Source organism: Apostichopus japonicus, chromosome 9 (assembly GCF_037975245.1).
Source record: "Apostichopus japonicus isolate 1M-3 chromosome 9, ASM3797524v1, whole genome shotgun sequence".
Taxonomy (NCBI): domain Eukaryota; kingdom Metazoa; phylum Echinodermata; class Holothuroidea; order Aspidochirotida; family Stichopodidae; genus Apostichopus; species Apostichopus japonicus.
Window position 1 is genome coordinate 24365003 of NC_092569.1, and position 11576 is coordinate 24376578.

The 11576-nt window shown below is 32.8% G+C and overlaps 1 long non-coding RNA gene across 1 annotated transcript; it reads right to left on the reverse strand.

Annotated features, from left to right (window-relative positions):
- Positions 1-328: 328 nt before the first annotated feature.
- Positions 329-2687, reverse strand: LOC139973435 (uncharacterized). Its single transcript, XR_011795215.1, has 3 exons — positions 2333-2687; positions 1731-1796; positions 329-439 (listed from the first exon to the last, which is right to left on the reverse strand). It is a non-coding gene; the product is annotated as an uncharacterized lncRNA (long non-coding RNA).
- Between the last annotated feature and the right edge of the window lie 8889 nt (positions 2688-11576).

An 11576-nucleotide genomic window follows, 5' to 3' on the forward strand; every position in this document is an offset into this window, starting at 1 on the left:
TAAGAACACATTTAAAATTCGATAACAAGTGTATATGTGTCGTCATATTAAACTTGCTCAAGTTTTCAGAGTGTTGTATCTGTGAATATTTAACACATGGTACTTTCTAAGCAGTTTGAAATAATTATTATTTTGGGGAGGGGGAAGGGGGGAAGAATTAAATATTTATCATTTAATAACCATGTATGTACATCAATATGATTCTAATGGTCTTTAGTCTTATCTATTCTTTAAGTGATTTAACTTACCCAAATTGCATTTGGGGGGGGGGGGGGGTGAGGGGGGATATTAAGATAAATGAACTAAAAAAATCAACAGACTAGCTTACCATCCTTTGTAGTGGATATTTCCGGTTCCTTCTCCTTTGTGGTAGCAGTCATTGATGTGGGGTCAACTGCACTATTGTCACCCCCATTACTTGAACCAGGCCCACTAGAAACTAGAATGTGTGTAAACAAAGGGAAGGAAGCAGCAAAATAGCAATAGTATTCCAAATATTCTTTGTTTCATTTGATATCTTCACTAAGAATGTTCTATGGTAATGTAGCCCCGACTAAGGTTCCATTTTGTTTTAAATTTTCTAAAAGAAAAACAATTCTAAGCTCTTTTTTGTCTTCAAATACGGACCGGAAACTTAAATGCAGGGATATCCTCATTGGTCCGACTTCGGTTGGACGTTTTGCCCGTCACTGATATAGTAATGTAGGGCTAAGTAGGTGCTTTTGTCTCACCCTACCCGCCCCCCACTCCCCCTCCTCCCTCCTCCTCTTCCGTCTCGATATAAAAACATATTTAGAATTCGATTTGTGTGTCGTCATCTTAAACTTGCTCACGTTTTCAGAGTTTGGATTTGTGAATATTTAGCACATGGTATTTTCTAAACAGATTGAAATAATAATTGAATTGGAGAAGGGGCTGGTGGGGGAAAGAATAATGTCTTTATCATTTAATAAACATATATGTACATCAATATGCAACTGATGGTCTTTAGTCTTATCTATTCTTTAAATGATTTAACCTACCCAAATTGCTTTTTTGTTTTGTGGGGGTGGGGAATATTAATAGAAATGAACCAAAAACAATCAACAAAATGTTTTGCTAACATTAAAATAAAACACGAAGGCCTTTTTTTACACAGTGTTAACAAAATATCATCGAAAACTGACTACTTATAAGGTGAATCTATTGGCGATAACCTGACGTTCAATTGTCTAATATGAAAGATATTAAGCAGAGTGTATGATATGGAATCTACTTTAGCTTATATTGTGTCATTTTTAACAAGTTTGCAAAAAAAAGAGCTTTCAGCTCTCTCATTTTGCCGATATTATATATTCTTTACCTGAACAGAACAGAATGGTAAAATTAATTAAGCATACGTCACAAATATTGAATATTGATTACTAGTCATTGAGAGAAATTGTGAAAGCAGCTGCTAGCAGTGAATTCGTCAGAATGCCGGACAAAGTTAGGAATGACGAAAACCACCCATTGCCCGCCCTACCACCCATCTTACAAACAAAATTTTTAAAACTTTCTATGCTGCTTTCTGTTGGAATACAAATTGAATATATATATATATATATATATATATATATATATATATATATATATATATATATATATATATATGTGTATATATATATAAATATATATATATTAATATATATATATATATATATATATAGATATATATATAGATATATATATATATATAACAAAAGTCTTACCATCTGTTGAACCTTTGTAACAACTTCCTCCTACACCAGGAAACTTCTCCGCAAATTTACACAATCCTAAAAGCGAAATGACAAAACAAAAGGCACATGGGACGTTACTAATGATTACCAGTTTGTCACGGGAGCATGTCCGCGTTTCGGGAGGATTGGGGTGGGCGCGGAAGGGTTGATTACCATTTCAAGAGGATTAGATTTGCTTCAGCATAATTTTTTTTCAGAATGTTGAATTCAAATTGTAGAAAGTGTAGTTACATGTTTCTAACTCATTTCTTGAATTCAGAGTTGTTCCAGATCTGTTTCGTATATTTATTTTTATTGTGCACATAACCAATGCAGTCAAAGAGCTGAGCTGCTTTGATTTCTTCCTTTTTAATATTCATAAAAGTGTTTTTTTATTCGTTATTATTTATTACGTAAGTTGAGATATAGGTTACCGTCTACATACTAACTCTTTTAATACCTTGATATGCTCGTGCCAAATTTCCGATTACAATCATAACTGCAAGGTATACCTTAACTTTGAGTAACCATAGAAACACGTCAAAATGCATGATAAGGAAACGGACAAAATAAATAAACGAAAAAATACTCACTGCCTGCTGCTAAAGATGAACCAAAACATGCCATGAAAATAAGAAGGAGTTGAAAACATATGCTATTTCCTTTAACAGCCATGTTTTTCAGTTGTTCTCAGATTTGGGCAGAGTCTGATTCAAAACGTTCGGTACATGTTATGCTCTTCTATATAATGGTTTTCAAATTGCCATATGTTGTCGAGCTATTAAGAGACACATGCATATTCATAAATTCACTAAATTTTGGGTCTCTTTTTCAAATCTCTGCGCAGTAGGGAAGTTGAAAGAATCGTGGGAGGTTAATATGTTAATCAGTTAATAAGATGGGAGGAGACAATAATATGGCTGGCTGGCTAGATATTTCAATATGAAACATAGATTGTTTGCCAATAAAATTAATTATATATGTTATGAAATACGACCTTACTCAAGGATGAGTGGTAAGTCAAAAAACTACCTTCTGAAACTGCTAATATATAAAACAGCGCTGTCTTGTATTGTTTCGGGTAACTATCTATCTATCTATCTATCTATCTATCTATCTATCTATCTATCTATCTATCTATCTATCTATCTATCTATCTATCTATCTATCTATCTATCTATCTATCTATCTATCTATCTATCTATCTATCTATCTATCTATCTATCTATCTATCTATCTATCTATCTATCTATCTATCTATCTATCTATCTATCTATCTATCTATCTATCTATCTATCTATCTATCTATCTATCTATCTATCTATCTATCTATCTATCTATCTATCTATCTATCTATCTATCTATCTATCTATCTATCTATCTATCTATCTATCTATCTATCTATCTATCTATCTATCTATCTATCTATCTATCTATCTATCTATCTATCTATCTATTTATCTATCTATTTATCTATCTATCTATCTATCTATCTATCTATCTATCTATCTATCTATCTATCTATCTATCTATCTATCTATCTATCTATCTATCTATCTATCTATCTATCTATCTATCTATCTATCTATCTATCTATCTATCTATCTATCTATCTATCTATCTATCTATCTATCTATCTATCTATCTATCTATCTATCTATCTATCTATCTATCTATCTATCTATCTATCTATCTATCTATCTATCTATCTATCTATCTATCTATCTATCTATCTATCTATCTATCTATCTATCTATCTATCTATCTATCTATCTATCTATCTATCTATCTATCTATCTATCTATCTATCTATCTATCTATCTATCTATCTATCTATCTATCTATCTATCTATCTATCTATCTATCTATCTATCTATCTATCTATCTATCTATCTATCTATCTATCTATCTATCTATCTATCTATCTATCTATCTATCTATCTATCTATCTATCTATCTATCTATCTATCTATCTATCTATCTATCTATCTATCTATCTATCTATCTATCTATCTATCTATCTATCTATCTATCTATCTATCTATCTATCTATCTATCTATCTATATGCTACTATTGTTCCGGATTGTGTACAGTCGTATTTTCTTACATATTTTAATAACCATATTGCCAACAATCTATGTTTCGTATTAATTGAAACTATTAGTTGATTCCCTTTTGGTTAATGCATTGTTTGCATATGAGCCGTACATAATGCATATAAACTAAATCGATGAAAAGGAGGAGACGATAAAAACTGGAATGAATATTACAAACAAACACAAAAACGACAGTTGCTAGAAAAGTTCATACAAGACGCCATTATGAAAAACAAAATAGAAGATTAATGAAAAGGAAATAAATCGTTGGTTGCTAGGAGAAACCAGGGTTTTCAACACTGTGAATAAAGGAGATATGATTCAAAAGAAACCTGTCCATAATATTAACTAATATTCAACAAACTAATGCGTATGTTAGTTGATATACTATAAGCTGCATATGGCTTGAGTGTACTAAGTACGACGTTCCATTGTATACATTAAAATATCACTGTCTATCTGTCTTTATATCTGTCTATCTGTCTATATATATGTCTATCTGTCTATCTGTATATCTATCTTTCTATCTGTCTATCTATCTGTCTATCTATCTATCTTAAATATGTTCACTTAAATATGTACATAATATGCTAAATGAGACTAGTTACTAGGTATAGCAAATCGTTCGTGACAGTAGGATATTGATAATGGCAAAAATATTACATTGTTGTGTTAGTGAAAAAGTATCAAGTTTAGTGTATTTTCTCGTTGCAGCAATCGGAACAAAATAAGATCTTTAATACTTTTGGCAATTCCAAATAGATTATTTTTAAAATACTGATTGTGTGTTAAAAATTCAATTCATTTATGTAAAGTTATTTTTATAAAGACAACACTAAAAAAACGTCACTTGGACATCAAAGAAGGTAGTTGTGCTTACTACCATTCTACATGAAAGGATAATCACTTGTAATTATTTTAACCAATTAACTGAAAGTTACATCAAGCTACCCCACAATATACCCCACCGTCAAAATATAAGGCATGATTTATTACAAATAGCACAAACATTAGCATAATCAAATTACATTTTTGAACACTGAAACTATAGAGAAAACTAAAGGTCGAGATATGTATCCACAGTAACTGTGTTCGGTAATATAGTTATTGCACTACTTCATTAATACATTTCATTTGACATATATGCATATTCACACTTTGAATTGAAATTTATAAATCTTGATCCAAGGCTAATAAACAAAATTTTGAACAAATTTTCTATCTACATTATATTAGTATACTTACATATGTTTAATAAGAATGAACTGAAAGTGCAAAGAAAAAAATATGCTCATTGAAAAATTTTCATTAAACTTCCCAGTCAATTTTCTTTTTAATGATTTGCTTCAATCAATTTTATCATAAATATATCTACAGTAAGGTAGGTAATTAACCAGTCTCTTTATTCAGAGTCATAACAATGCTTACACCTCAACTCCATTCAGTGCTTCAAAAACTAGCATATGCGTTTTCAGTGATATTTTGTGAAGATTCAATATCTTTCTATATTACTTTTCGACTTCATAAAGAGTCTTTCTAGTATCAATAGCGCGTCTGCTGTACCTGGGAATAAATAAAAGGTTATCACGTAAAGCAAAAAAAAAAACTGATGATGAAAATGTATTTACTGAATAGAAAGGGAGACGCTATACGCCAAGCTTCATATCATGTATAAGAATACGTTACATATTGCTGAAAGATTGATTTATTGTCTAATTCTAATGAAGATAGCTAAATGTAACCCTAAGTGACAACAGCTGATCTTCCGTCTATGACTTAATCACAATATCGTTGTACATCTTATGGTCTGGTGTTGATACTTATTCGATTCGTCTAAGCAGCTTTAAATTAAATACATGCATATATTTGTTGAGACAAAGTTACGTAGTCTATATGAAAGACATCACAGCATTTAACTCGGTCAATCAAAGCCTAACGGAGAACATCAATGACAAATAGAACAGTCAACTAAGAACACAATGAAGAGAAATAAATTGCTTCAGCTTTTCAATTTGGCACTTATCATCATCGATACGACAGAAGCCGGAAGTATCTATTTTGTCATATTTTATCATCAACAAAAAAATAATATGTTTAGACTTTTTAAGTCTCCCGTGGAGTTGTAAGTCTGTATTGGTCGATGGGTTTGGGCCTACATACAAAGAGTACATTCTGTTCTGTTCTCAGTTTGTTTCTGTTCGGTTAACTATGTAGAATTCCACTTTTCTATATCACATCATTCTCAGACAAACTGCATCAGTTTTGAAGTTTTGCCAATGGCTTATATTGTCAACCATGTGAAATAAGTGCAGCGTGAGAAAGGCAGCTGTCACCAATTCTTGCAAATTTCGAGCAAGGATTCTTCGAGATTAATTCACTCTTATTGGGCTTTGAGCTGCTTGAATAATTACATAATTACTCCTCCCTACATATATTGCGGTCTAGATAACAGTAAGCTGATTGGAAAATATAAACTATCGATGGGCCTATCTATATTTTGTTACGAACATCTGTACGTCTAATTGGAGTTGTTGTGATATTATAGTCTCACCGCGTGGTATATAAATACGTGCAGTATTAACATTTCCTAGGGCTATTGATATAGGACAATCCTATGTTACTTGATGGCAGAGTTTGAGTGTTTCATCACCCTTTGATCTATAAGATATATAATACAGAGTACACTGTAGTTCGCGTACGATATTTGGGTTTGTTAAAGTGTTAAGTTGACTTATTTTAATCGTAGACTTATACGAAACTTTAGTTCAGACTCAAGGCTAAGTCTAACTTTAGGTTAACTGTTATCGCGTATCAAGTTAGGCAGACTATCCAATGAATCGATTCATCTGCTGTTAAGGGTCGGTGGTCATGTCGCTATGTACGGGAGAATGTCTACACCAGTCATCCAAAGATAATTTCGACAAATTTCGATAAAAATCAACCTTTTTTTTCAAATGTTTGAAGACTTGAAATATTCCCTAACGTCATACCCATGTCTTGGTTTAGTTTGCTCAGTCGATACCAATGATACCAATGACTTAATTTATTTGTTTTGACGTCTCGTCTCTGTTTTGTTTTGTTATTTGTTACAATTTTCGCATATCAGCAACATTATTTGTGTATAAGGACAGCCTTTTTAAACATCCGCTTATCTTCGTTTTGGTCTGTTAAGATAACATCATGACGATAAAGACCGCTAGATTAGTAAATTATGATACACGGACATATTATAATCTGGTTGAAGGGAAATACGTTAACAATTTAGCTGTTAATTTAATTTTGTTGTTAATGATATTCTTATTTTCCACCTTCTTATATCATTTTCTTGCGAAACAAGATATGTATGTCTATAGTCCAAACTGTAGTGAAAAATAATCAGAAAGAGGGCTTTATTCAACACAATTCTATTTCCATTTATTGAACGCACTTAACAGCATTAATGTTAATACAAAATTGTCCATAAACATCCTTCCTATCCTTTTTTCTAGGTAAGACAATGCAAGAAACAAAGGAACTACTGCAATGACCACTGAACCACAAAGCACGACTCTTTGTAAGGCACGTAGCATAACACGCGCAGTACTAATTCATATGATAATATAAGAAATCACTTTAATTATGTATATATTAATGTGCACTTTTATTTAAATTACATGCTTTCTTTGAAGTCGCAATTAGCATACCACATACTGATGCTGCTATATGAAAGTATCTAACAAGAAATAATAATCATGATATGTCAATGCTAAACTGCTCTTATCTTCATATCAAGAATGAACTACGACAGTGTTATTGTAATGAGGGATATGAAGGTGACGGTGAAACTTGTGTATCCTTACCGTATACAGACTGTCAGGATATTTATGACGCTGGACAAGACTAGATGGCGTTTATACAATCATGCCAACTGGGTGGCCTGGTTTACCATTCAACGTAACTTGTAAAATGGAAGACGATGGCGGATAGACAGTAAGTCTTGATTGAAACAATATGAATGTTTCAACTATGTTTCTGTATGTTGTTATTATTATAATGCAGACTGTACTAGAGTACGAGTTTCTGTTTACGGTTTTACCAGATCTTTCTGTCATGTTTTCTTTATCAGCTACATTTTCAGGTGTTTGACATCACTACTTCTAATGGATCAGCTGAATACGCTAAATATCCAGTTTCGAATAGAATCTGCAAGCAACAACTACAGAATGAATAAACTGGGCAGTGGGAATACAAGTTTGTTGCATTTTTGATATTTTTGATATTTGCGCCTTGCTATCGATAATAGTTCAAAATTAAAGTTACTAGACTGCTCACAATAAACTTCATGAGAAAATGGTCGTGACGATTTCTGCACATCTTGATGTTAAATATTACCTATAGACTGGATCAGAAACCCTGACAAAGAGGGTTCGGTGTAACAACCCCCCCCCCCCCCTCATTTCGCAACTGTACACTATATAATAATGTTTGTATTAATCTTGTACTAACATATGAGGAATAAATGTAAAATTGAAATACCATATGCTGTTTACTTGTCTCTCTCTTTAATCATCATAATTTGTTGCAATTGATGTGAAGAAACCTTTTTAATTTCGCCAGTTTTGGTTTTATAATCTTGAAAGAACAAAAAAGGTTTTGTTTCGAACGTGATTAAAACCAGTGATCCCAAGATTTCTTTAAACATCAATTGCAAATATCTCGTCCCATCAGGGCCCGTTACTTTAAAGAGACCGTATAGTGTGAGATATTTATCCTATCACCCTATCAATAGGATACCGTTGGCATCAAAAACACAATATGAAAATAGTTGGTCCAACTAGCAGATGAAAATAAAGTATGCTGAAAAAATGAAGAAGCATCACTCTAAGAACAGGACATATTATGAAAGAGAAATACAATCATATATCTTCAATGAACCAGTAAAAGAGAATTAAACATTCTAGGCTTGCAGTGAACACATATTACTAGCAGAATAATGTTTCTTATAACAACTATGAAATCATTACACCAAGAAGAGCCGTACACCGTGTTTCAAGGCAAAGACAACCCGAGACATAGATAATGTCCCAACAAATTGTGCAATATTTCAGGATACTTAGATTATTATTTAATGGCCAAGTGTTTAACACTGATGGTTCTTGCTGCTTTGCTTCACATGTTTTCATTTCTATATTAACAGAGGAAAACAATTCAGTACGCATGACCGAGACAATGACGCATGTGGTAGATTCAACTGCGCAGAGAAGCACAGAAACGGCTGGTGGCACTATGCTAATTTGGTGTGATTACTACTGTTATAGCTATTGCTGTTATTTTCAATACAACAGCTGCTGCACGTCACTCTGTACTTATGAATACCTAAACGGTGTGTACAATGGAGGCAATGGGGAAATGATATGCTCTTATTATAGTAATTAATGCAACGTCCAATTCGTTGAGGTAAACATTCGACCACCCTCTTGAGCTGATGAACAAGATGACTGTGAAACTGAGTATTTTACGAAACATTTTTTCGTAATAATTCAGAAGTTAAAGAAGTCTGACCAAACGGAGCATGGTTGGAATATACTTTAGCAACATAAGTGTAAAGATGTATCACCTAAAGGCATCCGTAGTTTTCTTCTTGGTGGGCAGAGGACGAACATCTGCCTATAGGAAATCCAGTGACCTTTGACCCGGGTATATTATTCACCCTTGTTTAGATGCATGGTGCATCACATGGTCACAAAGACACTATTGTTTTTAACTGCCTATAGTAACAATCCAGTGACCTTTGACCTGGGTCTATTACTCGCCCTAATTTAGATGCATGGTGCATCACATGGTCACAAAAGACACTAGCGTTTTAATTTGGTTTATTTGGGGAAGAACAAGTCAAGACCTGTTGGGGAGGAGTGGTTGGGAAGACGAAGGAAGGGGAGTGTTAGTTAGTGAATTACTCTGGTAGAAGGTTGACTTCAGCTAATGGTACAGAGATGTAGTCTTTTGTTATACTCTTGTCCGATAATTATTCATACCTTTGAAATAGAGACTTGCAATAAATTAAGGATGTAGCTTTGCGCTATAATTGATGTCTATCTCCATTTTTTGTGTGTGAATTGTACATATTCAACCCAATGTTCCAGGTGGGAACATTTTATGACAGTAAGAAAACATTATACCTGAAAATTGAAACATTCACAATAGAATGTATTGTGTGGAAGTGAATGGCAACTTGTAAAATCGTAGCAAAGCCCAATAGAATATTCATTGCTCTACCGGCGAGTCGTTCGTCACTGCAAATAACTAAAAGACTTGAACAAATTTCAATTAATATAACAGGAAAACAGTTTTTCGAGTTTTCATTTAAATTGTAAAAGTTTGTCAAAAGAGAACCAGAGACAACAGTCGTACACACCAAACAAGTCGAAATTTAAAAATAGTTATTAACATAACATTGCGAGTAGATCTTACATCAGTTTTAGTCTAAATGTGCCAAAGAACCCACCCTTTTTCGTATATTTGGTACACCACACCACTCCCATACATGACTAAATGGAATAAGTTGTGAAACATTACTCAACATCCACTTCAATTGACTTAAGGCAAAAGCGTCTGAACTCACATGATTAGTAGTGTTGTGCTTTGTATGACAATATTTATTCGAGATGCAGTTTACCAAGTATACATATCTGCTGTACTATATCCACGTAGGATGTACTAATATTGAGTTACACTGACCCTACGTATGTTTGTGCCACGCCTGGGAAACAATATCAGAGGATGTTAATATTCGTCATTTAATTTGTCTTCTCTTCCGTTAATGACGAGACTGAAAGAGGGCGTATGGAGCAATCGTCGGCTGAAGAATTAAGAAATTTTCTCCCCAGCCTTTTCATAATACAACAAAATCGTTTCTGATTATGTCATTATTTCAACAGTGAGCCTTTGATTCTTTAGGCTCAACTTCTAATAAATGCCTCGGTATTGTTCAAATATAGTTATATTAAACTTCTTCGCGTAGTTTATATTATCCTCTTGCGTTTGTATAATAACATCATGTGTTTTATATATTATGTGAAATATACATCTGAAGTTCCTTATCGTATACTATACTCACAAAACAATAACGTAAGATGGGAGCATATAGCCTACAATAAGCTTCAAATGATCGAGATGGTTAACCATGTGATAAATTTCTGACCAATTCAGTTATAAAAAGTTTGCGTTAGTGTTATAAATAATGAATAATAACGGAGTTCAGTCTGTTTATTGTAGCAAATTTTGTAGAGGTTAATCCTTCGAAATTGACTTGTTCAAAATCCGGGTATGTAGTATTCAAGACATAAAAGCCCTCACCCTAAAAAATTATAATATAAATATTAATAATATATTATCTGAAATGCTAATTGTGTTATGACAGGGCGAATCAAAAACTCACTCAAAATCTGTCCTAAATATTGGAAAACTCCTACAGTATTAAAAATATAGCTTACATTCCTGTCTGTTAGTTACAAATAGCATTTATACGGTTCGTAAAATTCTGCTTTAAAGCTTCTTGTACATTAAAAAGCGGCTTTCTGTAATCCTTGACAATTCTGTCAATAAAGAAATCAAATCTCATTTCAGAATGACCTTCTTGAAAATGAACAATTACCTTCAAACAATCTTATCACTCTTAAGTCTTAAGTCTTAAGAAGTCTTTAGAAGTCTTGTACCCTCCTCTGAAATTACGAGACCGGAGTGAGTTATTGCAATGATAAC